The sequence below is a fragment of the Giraffa tippelskirchi genome, chromosome 11 (genome assembly GCF_054371585.1).
Source record: "Giraffa tippelskirchi isolate mGirTip1 chromosome 11, T2T-mGirTip1v1.2.pri, whole genome shotgun sequence".
NCBI classification, from domain to species: Eukaryota; Metazoa; Chordata; class Mammalia; order Artiodactyla; family Giraffidae; genus Giraffa; species Giraffa tippelskirchi.
The window spans coordinates 143132262-143149441 of record NC_137285.1 but is presented as its reverse complement, the minus strand read 5'-3'; the positions used below and the strand labels follow the sequence as shown (position 1 = coordinate 143149441).

General features: G+C 40.5%; 1 non-coding gene across 1 annotated transcript; it reads right to left on the bottom strand.

Moving 5' to 3' along the window:
* Positions 1 to 11434: 11434 nt before the first annotated feature.
* TRNAE-UUC (transfer RNA glutamic acid (anticodon UUC)) lies at positions 11435 to 11507 on the bottom strand. The gene has a single exon. It is a non-coding gene; the product is annotated as a tRNA-Glu (tRNA).
* Between the last annotated feature and the right edge of the window lie 5673 nt (positions 11508 to 17180).

Sequence of the window (17180 nt, the reverse complement as noted above, 5' to 3'; positions counted from 1 at the left end):
ATATTTCCAACAATTGTTGCCATCAGATCAGGAGAGTGTGGAAATTAGTCTCGATGTAAGAGAGACTCAGAGGCCTTCAGTTGGGTCTTTCTCCGGACAAGTTCTATGAGCCTGTGAAGCACCATAGAACTAGGAGAAGCCACTTTGCTGGAAATCATAGAATTTTTTAATTGGAGGATAATTACAATATTGCTAAGGAAGTGGTGGTACATATACAAAAGGGAATATTACTCAGCTATGAAAAGGAACGAATCTGAGTCAGTTCTAATGAGGTGAATGGACCTAGAGCTTATTATACAGAATGGAGTAAGTCAGAAAGAGAAAGACAAATATCATATATTAATGCACACACATAAAATTCAACCAAGTAAATTTGAAGATCTACTTGACTTTATTAAGTGATTCATGGATTGGGTAGCATCCATCCAGCAATTAGTAGGGTACTCCAGGGGTTGTTTAAAATGGAAGGGTTTATAGGAAGAAGTGTGGGGCAAAGGAGCTGTTAGCAAGAGGAAAGAAAAGATTTTTTTTAGGCCAGGACATTTTTTTGGGGAAAGGAATGCAAGAGTTTGATCAGGCAGATTACCTCTTCTTCCACTGAGGGATGGAGAGGGTGCAAGTGTTGTTACTTTACTGGTGCTGGCCAGAAAATTCCAAACTGGTTGATTAAGATTACATTTCTGGCTGAGTAATATTCCATTGAATATATGTATCCATTCACCTGTCAATGGACATTTAGGTTGCTTCCATGCCTTGGCTGTTGTAAATAATGATGCAATGAACGTTGGGGTACATATATCGTTTTGAATTATGGTTTTCTCAGGATATATGCCCAGTAGTGGGATTGCTGGGTCATATGGTAATTCTACTTTTAGTCTTTTAAGGAACCTTTATACTGTTCTCCATTGATAGTGGCTGTACCAATTTACATTCCCACCAGCAGTGCAAGAAGGTTTCCTTTTTTTCACACCCTCACCATCATTCATTGTTTGTAGACTTTTTGATGATGGCCATTCTGACTGGTATGAGGTGATACCTCATTGTAGTTTTAATCTATATTTTTCTAATAATTAGTGCAGCCTGACGTGCTGCAGTCCATGGGGTTGCAAAGAGTGGGACACGACTTACTGACTGAACAACAACTAATTAGTGATGTCGAGCATCTTTTCATGTACCTCTTGGCCATCTGTATGACATATACTCTACCATGTATAAAATAGATAGCTAGTGAGAACCTGCTGTATAGCTGTATAGAGTGAGAACCTCCCTGTACAGCATAGGGAGTTCAACTCGGTGTTCTGTGATGACCTCAGTTCAGTTCAGTTCAATTCAGTCGCTCAGTCGTGTCCGACTCTTTGCGACCCCATGAATCACAGCACGCCAGGCCTCCCGGTCCATCACCAACTCCTGGAGTCTACCCAAACCCATGCCCATTGAGTCGGTGATGCCATCCAGCCATCTCATCCTCTGTCGTCCCCTCCTCCTGCTCCCAATCCTTCCCAGCATTAGGGTCTTTTCCAATGAGTCAACTCTCCGCATGAGGTGGCCAAAGTATTGGAGTTTCAGCTTCAACATCAGTCCTTCCAATGAACACCCAGGACTGATCTCCTATAGGATGGACTGGTTGGATTTCCTTGCAGTCCAAGGGACTCTCAAGAGTCTTCTCCAACACCACAGTTCAAAAGCATCAACTCTTTAGTGCTCAGCTTTCTTCACCGTCCAACTCTCATATCCATACATGACTACTGGAAAAACCATAGCCTTGACTAAATGGACCTTTGTTGGCAAAGGAATGTCTCTGCTTTTAAATATGCTATCTAGGTTGGTCATAACTTTCCTTCCAAGGTGTAAGCGTCTTTTAATTTCATGGCTGCAAGCACCATCAGCAGTGATTTTGGAGCCCAGAAAAATAAAGTCAGCCACTGTTTCCACTGTTTCCCCATCTATTTCCCATGAAGTGATGGGACCAGATGCCATGATCTTAGTTTTCTGAATGTTGAGCTTTAAGCCAACTTTTTCACTCTCCTCTCTCACTTTCATCAAGATGCTCTTTAGTTCTTCTTTGCTTTCTGCCATAAGTGTGGTGTCATCTGCATATCTAAGGTTATTGATATTTTTCCCGGCAATCTTGATTCCAGCTTGTACTTCTTCCAGCCCAGCATTTCTTATGATGTACTCTGCATATAAGTTAAATAAGCAGGGTGACAATATACAGCCTTGATGTACTCTTTTTCCTATTTGGAACCAATCTGTTGTTCCATGTCCAGTTCTAACTGTTGCTTCCTGACCTGCATACAGGTTTCTCAAGAGGCAGGTCAGGTGGTCTGGTGCTGACCTAGATGGGTGGGATGAGGGTGGGTGGGAGAGAGGTCCAAGAGGGAGGGGAAATATGTATACATATAGCTGATTCACTTCATTAGCAGAAACTAACGCAACATTGAAAGCAATTATACTCCAATAAAATAAAATAAACAGAAAAAAAGGAAAACCTTAAACATTACTTTTCTGGGGAAGGTTGAAACTGCAGTTAGGTTGTGTGCTTGTGTGCTAAGTTGCTTCAGTTTTGTCTGACTCCATGGACTGTAGCCTACCAGGCTCTTCTGTCCATGGGATACTGGAGTGGATTGCTGTGCCCTTCTCCAGGGATATTAGGTTAGGTGTTATTAAGTCTAGGTTTGGTATCCTGGGATTTAGCACAAGTGATGTCATTTTGGGCCTTTTTTTTTTTTTTTTTTTAATCTTTGGCAGTTCTATTTGCACTTATTGTACGTGCAGATTTTATCCTGGGAATGAAGCTGTCTCTTCAGTTGGGGAAGTTTGAGTGAGTGAAGGCTGGCTTCCATTGCTCTTTTTGAATCAGCCTCATCGAGGAGCTGTTTAGTTCTTGGGTGGGAAGAGATGTAGGAAAATGCCATGGTCAGGCTGATGGTCCTGAGTCAGGATTCTGTATGGAAAATACGTTAAAAATCCCTTTCCTTGAATATCACAAACATCTGAATTCACTGCAAATGTCAAGACAAATCTAAAAGAGTTTTTTTAGATTGCTCACTCTTTTTGGACTGTCCCCATCTGCTTTCTTTCCTTACATGTATATTGAGAGTTGACTGCATAATTCATGCATGTTGGTTTATTTATGGTTTTTGATAGAGCCCTTTGCATGCTTCATTGTGCTTTATGAAACTCTAATCTATTCAGATTATAAATCTTCTCCTTTTTGAAGGCAGCTTCCTGCAGGACTCAAAATGTAGTAGGTATTAAAATGGTAATGCCTTGAAAGTACACTGTGGGTGGGGCTTAAGAGTTAATCTACTAATAAGAGCCTACTATGAGACAAGCACTACCTTGGCACTTTAAATACATGAATACATAAATAAATTATTCTCACTGTAACCTTTCCATGTAGGTTGGATCATTCCTATTTTATGTATAAGGAAACATTCACAGCAGTAAAGTAAGTTGTTTAGAAGAGCATGGAATCCTTATGCCACTAAACCAGACTTGGAACCAAGGTCAGCCAGACTACAGAGCTAGTTCTTTGCATCATACAGTGGGATTCCTTTTTTTCTCCAAACCTATTTATTTTTAATTGAAGGAAAATTGCTTTATTGTGCTTTATGAAACTCTAATCTATTTGGATTATAAATCAGATTATAAATCACTGACCAAGTGAGGGACAACAATATTATGTTGGCCTCTGCCATACATCAACATGAGTCAGCCATAGGTACGTATGTGTCCCCTCCCTCGTTAATTTCCCTCCCACCTCCCACCCCTTCCCACCCCTTTAGGTTGTAAAAGAGCCCTGGTTTCAGTTCCCTGAGTCCTAGAGCAAATTCCCGTACAATGGAATTCTTAATGGGATAATGGCCCTTGACTGCTGAGTCACTGTTACTACCATTTGGTAGGAATGGACTACTTTTTCCTGGAAGCAGTAGAGATTTTGATGCCCTCACCTTCCCATCTTTATGATTTCATGGCAGGGCTATAAGGTAGAAATCGTATTCTAAGAGCTTACCTGGCATTGAAATGCTAGACAGGGCATAAACTTGGGGGAAAGGCACTGATCCAGAGAGGGATATGGAGTGGGTAGGGAGAATCAGAAAGGTGCTTCTCTATTGATCCTGGAAGGGTGTAATTTCCCTAGAGGAAAAGGGATTTTGGTCCTTATTTAGCCTTGATAGGAAGTGTCACAGCCTTGGTGCATGATGGTTTCTTCTTATTTGCAAGGCTAATTTTATTGTAATGAGAGCATAATGAGCAAAAGTTACTTGCAAAAACCAGAGATTCCTTCCATTTCCTCATTTTCTTTGTCTGCCTCCAGGACACTTGTCACCCCAAAATGTGTGGTTTCTTGTCAGTTCAGAGATTTCTGCTTTTTTGTTGTCTGCCCAAGGACCCTTGTTGTTTACAAGATGTATGGTTTCCAGCCATTTTCATGCCCTCCTTTCTCTGCTCATCTCTAGCTTTCTGCCTGCTCCAACGAAATTAACTACTTGATGATTATGAACATGTAGTAGCCCTCAGATCCTCTGGTGCCTGAGGATTGATAATGTTAACTGCCCTGCCACCTCAACATCAACCAATCAGAGAATTGTGCACGACCCTCCTCACTTTGCCTCTAAAGATGCTTTGCTGAAATCCTTCGAGTTTTCTGTGAAAACCTCTCTGCCTCTATCTCTCTACACATAAGCAGACACACCCATCAGCTCTTGTATGTTCACATGCATGTTTCCCCATCGGTTGTTAAGAAAAGATCATTTTGCTCCTCAAATTCTGTTTCATCAAAGCTGTAGGCTATAATTATACTGGAAATGAGTCAAGGATGTTGTTCACCTAAACCACTTCAGAATGACTATCAATGAAATAAAACCAGGCCTGCTTTGTATTTCCCTTTTAATGTTGTCCAAGTCTTAGGATTATAGGGATGAAGGGAGACTTAACAGGTTATCCCACGTCCAGGAAGTACTTTACTTAAATCATTACAAACAGGGCTGATTCCTTTGCACAGAGTCAGGAAAAAAATGGCTTTGAGTGAGGAACAGTGTTTGAAAACCAACCTCTGAGTGGTAGACACGAGGCAGGTTTGTTATAGAAATAGCTGGATCTGCTCTCGTGGGAGTGAGGTGGGTTATCTTCCATTTTCAAGAACTAGGAGTTGTACTTATCTCATTGCTTTGAATTTAAGAGCAAATGCTTGGGAGCCAGATTGCTAAATTTTGAATTTAAATTCTACATCTTACCTGCTGTATTATTGTTGCTCTTGGCGTTTAGCCACTAAGTTGTGTCTGACTCTTTCGCGACTCTATAGACTGTAGCCCGCCAGGCTCCTCTGTCTGTGGGTTTCCCCTGGCAAGAATATTGGAGTGGGTTGCTATTTCCTTCTCCAGGGGATCTTCCCAACCCAGGGATGGAACTTGTGTCTCCTGTGTTGGCAAGTGGATTCTCTACCGCTGAGCCACCAGGGAAGCCCTACCTGCTGTATAAACTTGCCCAATTCCCTTTACTTCTCTGTGACTCTGTTTTCTCATTACCATTGTTGATATCTTCTCCATCATCATCACCAGCATCCTTATCTTCATCCTCCTCATTACCATCGTCTAATTCTGGTCCCCCTTCCTTCAGTGGCTGACCACTATAGCTGGACACTATGCTGCATTTTCTGTAGTTCTTTTCCTCCTTATATATTACTGCGCCTGCCAAGTTATTCCCAAGCACCAGATTGGGCTTTCCTCAGTGTCTGGGTTCCTCCTGAGTAGATATCCTGGGTATTACCTGAATACAGGCTGTTTCAATTCAACTGAATCCAAAGTTAACAGACTGTGAACCCTACAGGAGGAGAGAGTTGGGGGTTTAAGTTGCTCAGAAAAATAAATTGGATAAAAGGAAAACATCACTCCTAACAATCTTTGTGAAGAACTTATTTGGATTAGAGTTTAAAGAAAATACGTAGGCCTTATATGCATCATAAAACTGAGAGCTATCATTTTTTTGAACAGATACTATTTACTAAGTATAACGCTGGATTTTTAAAAAATACAAATATTTTTATTATCTTGCTAGATAAATATTCTGTTGAGGGAATATGAGGAAACTAAAATGAACAGAATTGAGACATTTACAAAGGGGAGTAGTACTAGCTCATGCTCTTTCTCTGACACAGTTTTCTCTAATATATTAGTTTGAACTTTTCTTCTGACCTCCAGATGCCCTAAACACGTGTGTGAAGCACAACTCAGTCATAGACAGTAAGGCAGCTTTTTCCAGTTAACATATTTAATTATTTCCTTACTATGAAAGTAATACATAATCAATATACAAAAGTTTGAAACAATAGAATTATAACTTGCCTAAGGTCATGCCGATCTAACAAGTGGCACAGTCGAGGCTTAATCTTTCTTGGGTATATATGTTCTCAGCCACAGTTTTGTATGAAACCATTTCCCTGTGTTGGCCTTCTTTGGCTGATTCATGCTCAGGGTCAAATTCATTACTATTTAACACACTGGCACATCTCAGTTCAGGGCATTTGTTTGCTTTGCACAGTTCCATCTGTCTTTAACATGGGTTTAACAATATGGAACTTGTCTTGGCCACATGAAAGTGCATGTTGCTCAGTCATGTCTGACTCTTTGCGACTCCATGGACTGTAAGAGCAAATGCTTGGGAGCCAGATTGCTAAGTTTCTTTCTTTTTTCTTTTTTTTTTTTTTCCTGTAGATAAAGATATGGTTTTGTTTATTTATTTATTTAGCCATTAAAAAAATTTTAATTGGAGGCTAGTTACTTTACAATATTGTGGTGGTTTTGCCATACATTGACATGAATCAGCCATGAGTGTACATGTGTTCCCCATCCTAACCCTCCCTCCCACCTCCTTCCCCATCCCATCCTTCAGGGTCGTCCCAGGGGACCAGCTCTGAGCACCCTGTCTCATGCATCGAACCAGACTGGTGATCTATTTCACATATGATAATATACATGATTCAATGCTATTCTCTCAAATCATCCCACCCTCGCCTTCTCCCACAGAGTCCAAAAGTCTGTTCTTTACATCTGTGTCTCTTTTGCTGTCTCACTAAGTTTCAAATTTAAATTCTACCTCTTATCTGCTATATCACTGTTGCTCTTGTCATTTAGTCACTAAATTGTGCCCGACTCTTTTGCGACCCCATGGACTATAGTCAGCCAGGCTCCTCTGATCATGGAATTCTCCAGGCAAGGATATTAGAGTGGATTTCCATTCCCTTCTCTAGGAGATCTTCCCAACCCAGGGACTGAACCTGGGTCTCTCACATTGCGGGCAGATTCTTTGCCATCTAAGCCACCAGGGAAGCCCAATTTGGGGAGAGTAGTAACATCCTCATGATAGCAAATGTAACTGGAAAAGCCAGTGAGGCAAATGGAATTGATGTCCATATGTGATAAACTGATCTCTTTTAGAGACTATCTAGTGATTGGAAGCTGAAACACCAATACTTTGGTGACCTGATGTGAAGAGCCGACTAATTGGAAAAGAATTTGATGCTGGGAAAGATTGAGGGCAGGAGGAGAAGTGGGTGACAGAGGACGAGATGATTGGATAGCATCACTGACTCAATGGACATGAACTCGGGCAAACTCTGGGAAATAGTGAGGGACAGGGAGGCCTGGCGTGCTGCTCTCCATGGGGTCGCAAAGAGTCGGACACTACTTAGCAACTGAACAACAACAACCACAAGAAGTCATTGGAAAATTTACGTCTAGCTTGATGGCAATGCTGTCACATTATATGCAAATTGGTAATTTTTGGCACACTGTTTGGCCATGGGTGGTCCCAGGTCACCTCTTCTCTAAGTTGTGTTTCCTCAAACTCTACTTCTATTGATGGGAGTGTTTGTTTGCTTTGTTGAGCATAAAGCCCTATGCTTTAAGACAGGGCTTCCCAGATGGCACTGGTGGTAAAGAATCCGCCTGCAATGCAGGAGACACAGGAGACATGGGTTTGATCCCTGGATCGGAAGATCTCCTGGAGTAGGAAGTGGCAACCACTCCAGTATTCTTGCCTGGAAACTGCCATGGACAGAGGAGCCTGGTGGGCTATAGTCCATGGGGCTGCAAAGAATCAGACATGAATGGGTGCACACACATACTTTAAGGTGATGCCTGCATAAGTACATCATCACATTTGTTTCCTTGATAAATATTGGTTTACTTCAAGTTTTAATTTGCAATTAAGTTCAAAGTAAGCCCCTAAAGTAATAGTGAAAATATGTATCAGGGCTTCAGACCCTTCATCCACTATATTAAGGATTAGGCTAGATGATCACTAAAGACTTTTCCACCTTTCAGGTTCCTTGAACTTTCCATTAGTCACAACAATGGAAGAAGTTTCGGGACCTGGGATCATGTTAACAATTTTTTTTTTTCAGCAAATTTGAGTGTATTCCAGGAAATGTTGCTCATTCATTTCCTGCCAGCTGTAGAGAGCAGAATTTGTGATTTTCATAAACTGATGAGTGTCAGATAATATTCCTGACACATTGAAATCAGAAGGAGAGTGGACTTCGTAAAGACAGCAAAATGACACGAGTTTAGAAACTGGGCCCTATTTCTCATGCTTGAAGTGGAGTAAAGTGAAATGAAGTTCTCTGCCACAAACATGTTCAGTGAAGTATAAGAAACCTCCAGTTACAATTTTGACTTATAAAAATAATATTGCACCCCTTTCCGCTACTCTCTGAGCCTAGTGGAAAGTAGACAGAATAATGACTGTCCAATTACCTGCCACAGTGGTGCTCCTTTGAGAAGGTATGGAAGGAAATGTGCTGGTAGTGGAAGCACAAGAGACTTCTTTGATTCTTGATCACCCCTCTTACTTGTGTGTGAGCTTAATCATGTTACTTAATTTCTTTACCCTGATAGTTCAGTTGGTAAAGAATCCACCTGCAATGCAGGAGACCCCAGTTCGATTCCTGGGTCAGGAAGATCCACTGGAGAAGAGATAGGTTACCCACTCCAGTACTCTTGAGCTTCCCTTGTGGCTCAGCTGACAAAGAATCTGCCTGCAATTTGGGAGACCTGGGTTTGATCCCTGGGTTGGGAAGATCCTCTGGAAAAGGGAAAAGCAACCCACTCTAGCAGTCTGGCCTGGAGAATTCTCCAAGAGTTGGACACAGTTGAACAACTTTCACAATTTCTTTGAGCCTACATGTTCTTATCTATAAAATGGAAATAATAAAATGGTCCTCAGAGGACTTCCCTGGTGCCCAGTAGCTAAAAGCGCGCCTGCCAATGCAGGGGACATAGGTTCGATCCCTGTTCCAAAAGATTCCACATGTCGCGGAGCAAGTAAGCCCATGTGCCACAACTACTGAGCCTGCAAGCCACCAGGACTGAAGCCCGTGTACCATAGAGCCCGTGCGCTGCAACTATAGGAGCCACCACAATAAGAAGCCTGCACCCTGCTACCCTGGAGAGTAGCCACTACTCGATGCAACCAGAGAAAGCCCTCATAGCAATGAAGACACAGCGCTGCCCCAAATGACTAACTAATGTCCCTTAGAGGTTTATTGTAAATATCAAATGTTAATATACTGGTAAGGCCTACTCTTCAACAAATCTAAGCCAACAACAACCTCATATTCAAAATCTTGAAATCTAGAAGTTGTAAAATTATTTTCTTGGAATCCCCTTGGTGGCAAAATCTCAATGGATTTCACTTGGTAGAAATTTTTACCAATCATGTGAAACTATTTATGGTCTTTATCCTCCTCAAGGTGAATATTCATATGTTTTACTGCATAAATATTAGTGTTTGATGACTTGTGCTGTCTCAGGCCATTCTAGGGGAGGTACAAAATGTACAATTTAATATCTTTTTAAAATTTCCTGATTTCTGAAATGTTCATGGCCCCAGAGATTTCTGATAAAGGGTTTTATGCCTATATTTATTTCCTGCTTTCTGAATGAATTAATATGAAAAAAATTTCTTTATATTGGCCTATTCTAGTTGATATCTCATGTAGTCATTTTGGTAAAATAATTTCTAGTATTTTGTCTATTTTTTGAAGGGTTATTTTCATACTATCTGAGCTAAGATTTATGATTATAACCTCTGGTAACTACCCCAGAGTTCAGACATGACAAAGACCTTAATACCTAGAACTCAGTGGGTCTTATGATAAGATAAAAAATATTCCATACTCTGGTTTTGTTTGACTGAGTTATTAAGGCCCTTTCACATTAGCTATAGTAGTTGCTTAGTAAATGCTATTGAGAAGAGTTGAAATCCCCCCAAATATGCCTGAACCTTATGAACTTTATGATAGTATGACAGTAGTTGGATGAATGAAATTTATTTTGAAATTTCATTAGAAATTTGGTTAGAAATTTAGGCTCACAGCTCCTGTGAATATCCTTCAGTTAGACATCTGTCTGAGAAAGTATAATTTCTGCAGAGCTTTTATATACTTGACTCAGCTTTTGGTATCTCTTTTTTAAAGAAAAGCTGCATTTTTTTTTTTAAGCACAAATCAAGTACTCTCTTGGTTCTTCAACTTCTTATTCACACCTAAACATTATTATTATAACACTTAGTATTGAGTTTCTGTATTTATTGCTAGAAGTTGTGGTGACCTAAGAAAGCTAGAGATTAGGATATACAGCCAAAGGTGGGGGCCAGGTACTGTCTGTGGTACTGAAGCAGTCTTGTTCTGTTGCCAAGAGTAGAAGCCACTTGCTGAACTGTAACACAATCAAATGATCAATTGCCTAAAGTGCTCATAGCTCATTTAAAACAAATTCCAGGTTTAATTGAGCCTGTATCAAATAGATCATCCTGTATTAAAAGGATGTTTTTGTAGTTTAAGACTTACAAGTGAGACTATCAGTAGTACTCTGTATACGTGGTGAACAGGCTAGCGTAATTCACAAGATACTAAAGAGAAATTATTTGTAGGCTACATAGTCCCTGGGTAAAAACTAAAAGAATGTATTTAATTATCCTTTGGAGGTCTCTCTACATTATTTTTATGAAAGCAATAGAAACATTGAAAAGCTGAAGGAAAAATAGGAAATTAACTTACGTGAAAGTTGGCTTATTAATTTTCCCTTCATGTAGAAATGTGTTTTATTGTGTTTAGAACAATGTAATTTCAGAAGTAGTGAAGCTGTCTTAACTCATAAAAGGAAGCAAACAGATACGGGATCAGAGAAAACATATTTTGAACCTTGGAAGAGATGAGAGTTTTGTCATGTCAGGGTGCTTGATTTTGGTTCTCAGACCACTATTAGTGCCATTCTCTTTTAATACAGAGAAATGTATGTGGTAAAGGCACCAGGGTGAAGAAGTACAAGTGTGTGTGTGTGTGTGTGTGTGTGTGTGTGTGTGTGTGTGTGTTTAAAAATTTATTTATTTATTTATTTTTTGCCACTCTGCATGGCTTGAGAGACCTTTATTCCCTGACCAGGGCTTGAACCCAGGCCCTCAGCAATGAAAGTGTAGAGTCCTATCCACTGGACCATCAGGGAAGCCCCTAGCAGTGTGCTTTAGTGCCTCTCTCCTTCCAGGGGAGCATTGCAGCCGTCCTCGGTTCTCTTCGTGCTTGTGTACTCGGTCGCCTCAGTTGTGTCAGACTCTTTGTGACCCTATGGACTGTACCCCACCAGGCTCCTCTGTCCATAGGATTCTCCAGGCAAGAACACTGGAGTGGGTTGCCATGCCCTCCTCCAGGGGATCTTCCCAACCCAGGGATCGAACCCAGGGCCTCCTGTATCTTCCACATCACAGGCAGATTCTTTACTGCTGAGCCACCAGGGAAGCCCCCAGTTCTCTTCACTCTCCTTTGTTAAATCAGTCTTCCAAGGAATGTTTGAATTTGAAAGAGTCCCTTGAATTGTGAAATTAAAGGCCTTTTTGTGTTTAACACGATTTCAGAAATCACAGATTAGGGGTTTTCTGGGCAAGAGGATTTTCCTGGTTCCCATAAAATCACCCAGTCAACTTGCTAAGAGCATCTCAGTTATGACATAGAACTTTTTGAGCTAATCTTCAATAGAAAAGTCAGGTAATGGCTGGAATCTTGCACCCCCTCTTTCCTTTCCAACAATCTATGTTACACAGTGAGCCAGAGGAACCTTTAAAAAATACAAGTCATATCTAATTCTCTCCCCTAAGTTGTCACAGGATTGGTCATTCATGTAGGGTACCATGTTATGCCAGATTGGTAACTTTATAACATCAATCTAAAAGTAGAGTTTCAAAATTGTAGGGAAGAAAAATATGGCTTAGGGTATGAGTGTCCCCCCTCATCACTACTTAGGAAAGGATAATTTGCACAGAAGTAGCTTTATGATGTGTGTGTTCTATTAGTTGCTCAGTTGTGTCTGACTCTTTGCAATCTCATGGACTGTAACCTGCCAGGCCCTCTGTCCATGGAATTTCCCAGGCAAGAATACTGGAGTGGGTTGCTATTTCCTTCTCCAGGAGATCTTCCTGACCCAGGGATCAAACCCACATCTCTTACGTCTCCTGAAATGGCAGGCAGGTTCTTTACCATCTGAGCCATCAGGGATCACCTCTTTTGTCTAATTCTTGAACTGCATGCAGTAGTCTCTTATCAAAAGAGGCCTTCCTTCCAGTGAGTTTTACAAAAAGAAGCCCAAGTTCCTCATCTTTATTAAGGGATATAATCATCTACACATGTTAGTCAATCTCAGATAATTTCACGTTATAGTCACAGTCTTTGAGTCTGTTCTCTCAGTGAAATTATCTTCTTTTTAAATATTATCCGATCTCCACTTGACACATCAACAAACATTATCAGAGTCATAGAAATCATAAACATGAGAGACTTTTTAGTTCCCCTCCCCCTTTTTCTTCTTTCTTTTTGTGTCAGTGAAGATTCTATCATCTGGTTATTACATCCATGATTAAATGCAAGCTTCAAGATAGTATTCTCTTTAAATCATGTACAATTATTTCCCAGTGTTTCCTCAGAACAATAGGATAGAAAGGTGTCCATGTTAAAATAATTTCCAACCAAAAGTTTTTTTTTATTATGGAAAATTCCGCCATAAGATACCACCACTCTTGGAAATTCTTAATACAGATGAAGAGGTTAGTCTACAAGAGGTGTGTCAGCAAAAAAAAAAAAAAAAAATTAAGCCAAAATTTCCCAAACTAAGTTGACTTCTTGAATCACTTTCAGTAATACCAAGTAGTATCCCACTATGGGAAGTTGCTCAAAATCTTACATGCTAGGCTTTAGCATTACGTGAACCAAGAATTTCCAGACATCCAAGCTGGGTTTATAAAAGACAGCGGAACCAGAGATCAAATTGCCAACATTCACTGGATCATAGAGGAAGCAAGGGAATTCCAGAAAAACATTTATCTCTGTTTCATCGACTACACTAACGCCTTTGTGTGGACCATAACAAACTGTGGAAAACTCTTTAAAGAGATGGGAATACCAGACCATCTTCCCTGTCTCCTGAGAAATCTGTGTGTGGGTCAAGAAGCAACAGTTAAGACTCTGTATGGAACAACAGACTGGTTCAGGATTGAGAAATGAGAATGACAAGGCTGTTTGTTGTCACCTTGTTCACTTAACCTATATGCTGAGCACATCATGAGAAATGCCATGCTGGATGAGTTACAAGCTGGAATCAAGACTGACAGGAGAAACATCAACAACCTCAGATGTGCAGATGGTACCACGCTAATGGCAGAAACCAAGGAGGAACTAAAGAACTTCTTGATGAGGGTGAAGGAGGAGAGTGAAAAGCCGGCTCTAAACTAAATATTAAAAAAAACTAAGATCATGGCATCCGGCCCATCATTTCAGTGCAAATAGAGGGGGAAAATGTGGAAGCAGTGACATATTTCCTCTTCTTGGTCTCTAATATCACTGTGGATGGTGACTGAAGCCATGAAATCTGAAGACAGTTGCTGCTTGGCAGGAAAGCTATGACAAACCTAGACAGTGTATTGAAAAGCAAAGATATCACTTTGCTGACAAAGATCCATATAGTCCAGGCTATGGTCTCTCCAGTGCTCATGTACAGTTGTGAGATCTGGACTGTAAAGAAGGTAGAATGCCAAAGAATTGATGCTTTTGAACTGTGGAGCTGGAGAAGACCCTTGAGAGTCCCTTGGACTGCAAGGAGATCCAACCAGTCCATCCTAAAGGAGATCAACCCTGAATTCTCATTGGAAGGACTGATGCTGAAGCTGAAGCTCCAGTATTTTGGTCATCTGATGCAAATAGCCAACTCATTGGAAAAGACCCTAATGCTAGGAAAGATTGAGGGAAGAAGGAGAAGAGAGCATCAGAGGGCGAGATGGCTGGGTGGCATCACCAATGCAATGGACATGAAATTGGGCAAACTTCGGGAGATGGTGAGGGACAGGGAGGCCTGCTGTACTGCAGTCCATGGGGTCGTGAAGAGTCAAACATGACTAGGTGACTGAACAACAACATGGGAGTTGCCCTTTAGTCCAAGCTGTTGAATATAGGTTCTTCAAACGCTCATAAATCAACTTGGCATTTAATTCTGGGAATGGAGGTGTATGTCAGCTCATGATATATGTGACTCCATGAATGACTTCCGTCGTGGTTTGTTTGGTTGATCTGATAGCTTATGTAGATATTCTATTCTTTCTGCAGTGTTTCAGGTTCAGCTTTCTATTCCAGTGGCAAGGACAACTTTCTTAGACAGAAGAAAGCATTTCTTTGGAAAAAAGCATAAAGTAGTTCTCTTTTCCTATTAAAATCTGAATATGTTATTAGGCTCATTTTGGGAGAAACAGCTTGTTAGGAATGAAAAGCTGTGATATCCTTGCCCAATAAAGCTCAAAGAATAGTATAATAGTATTACATTGTATTATTGATATAGCAAAAACATAATAATATGTGCTATACTATTACACTATATATAATGTATAGTATATATAATGTGTGTGTATATATATACATATATGGTATGTGTGTGTATATCTATATATATCTGTATCTATCTATCTATATAATCTAATTGGCTTCCCCTGGTGGCTCAGTGATGAAGAATCTGCCTGCAGTGCAGGAGCCACAAGAGACTCAGGGTTCGATCTCTGGGTCAGGAAGATCCCCTGGAGAAGGGCATGGCAACCTACTCCAGTATTCTTACCTGGAGAATCCCATGGACAGAAGAGCCTGGCAGGCTATAGTCCATGGGGTCACAAAAAAAAAAGAATCAGACACGACTGAAGTGACTTAGCAAGCACACATGCATATATAGTGTAATAGTATCATACTGTGTAGTGTAATGGTATAGTTATAATATAATAATAGTACAATTCTCAAAGAATAGTATAAGCACAGGGCGTTATGATCCAGTAAAGATCTGCTGGCCATAGTGAAGTTGGGAATCCATTAGCACGTGAACACTAGAGAAATTCTTTTAAGACTGCAATGGGTATATTCCTACAAATTTGTAGCTTGGCTTCACAAGTTGAATGAATGTATTTACAAATCACTTGGTTAAATTCATATAATGCACTATTCTTTTCCAGAAGTTTCTATCTTTGTCTTTCATGTGTACCCCTGTTCGTCTTCACAATATACCCCTATTTAACCTCATTTTTGTTCCCAACACCCTTCGTCAGACCTGATGAGTCATTTCTGTAGTTTATGAAGGATGTAGAGTCACAACTTTTTATCAGAGTCTTCACTTTACTAGATGCTCTTTGTGGTTTTGGAAAACACAGATGGAAATTGGAAAATGGAAACAATTTTTGCTTGCATAACTAATACAGATGTATCTGGTGCCATATCCTTCCTGGTCTTAGGTGCTGCTTGACTTTTTCACGGAGGAAGAAGTGGTTGGCCCCCACCTCATGCTCCTCAAAATGATTTTTAGGAAGCTGCTTGACTCCCGAGCTGGTAAAGCCGCTGTGAAGTTTAAACAGACTGATTTGAGGCCCACTGAGGAAGTGATCTGCCCTGTCAAGGAAGAGGGAAAATGGCTCTCCTGCAGGAAGGAGTTGGATAGCATAAGGAAGATAAATAGCCCTGAAAGAAAGGGTGAATAAAACCCTCGACAGTTTGAAATTCCTTTGGAGGAACCTGGGAGTTAAGCATTTTCTTTCTTCTCCCTTTATCTCCTGTCTGTCTCATATTTCAGTTTTATTGAACCTCTTTCGCAGCCCATGGTACTGAATTATGATGAGACCCAGACTTAGTTTAACCTTAGCTATTTCCTGGCCCATACTTTCTTTTGAGGTAGATAATGACACAGTTTACTTCTTTCTCTGCAGTCATGACTATTATTAAATCTTTTACAACAGTCATATCTAATTTCTTATTATGCTTCCCCATCATCAATGCATTGGGCAATGTATCTGGCAGGAAAACCACAGGCATATCTCTGGCTAAAATAACATCAAAGGCTAGAGCTGGGACCCAGTCTGTGCACTTATTTAATCAGAGAAGTATTCCTGGGATGGTTCAGAATGCTCATGGATGACCTCCTTCTCTGCAGAGACCAGCCTTAGCTGGACATGGGTTCCAATCCTCACTCTAAATTTACTAGTTATTGTGTCTAAACACAATTAGTTAATCTTACTACTTCATTTGCTTATCTGCCGTTTGAGGGACTAGTAATAGCTATCTCATCGGATTGTTCTGAGTATAATCTGAGATAATATAAAATATTTAACACAGAACCTGACATAGATTCTCAATTGATGCTGGTTTATTTTTCTTCTTTGAATAGCAGTGGATGGTGTCTCAATGCTCCTGAAGGACACTGACAATTTTTGATTACAAAGTTAGGAGTCTAGGTTCTTTTCTTGTATTTTAAAAATGAAATTATTTCAAGTTAAAGCAGATATGGGTTTCCCTGGTGGCTCAGTGGTAAAGAATCCTCTTGCCAATAGAGAAGATGTGGGTTCAATCCCTGGGTTGAGAAGATCCCCTGGAGAAGAAAATTGTTACGCACTCCAGTATTCTTGCCTGAGAAACACCAAGGACAGGGGCTCCTAGTGGGCTACAGTCCATGGAGTCACAAAAGAGCTGGACATGACTTAGTGACTAAACAAAAGCAACGACACAGCAGATATAAGATTTGATATGTGGGTTTCCTAAAGACATTGTATAGGAGTGAGGGAAATTTTTTATTTGGGAAAAAGCTCTCTATCACCTGGGTTGAGAGACAAGGTGA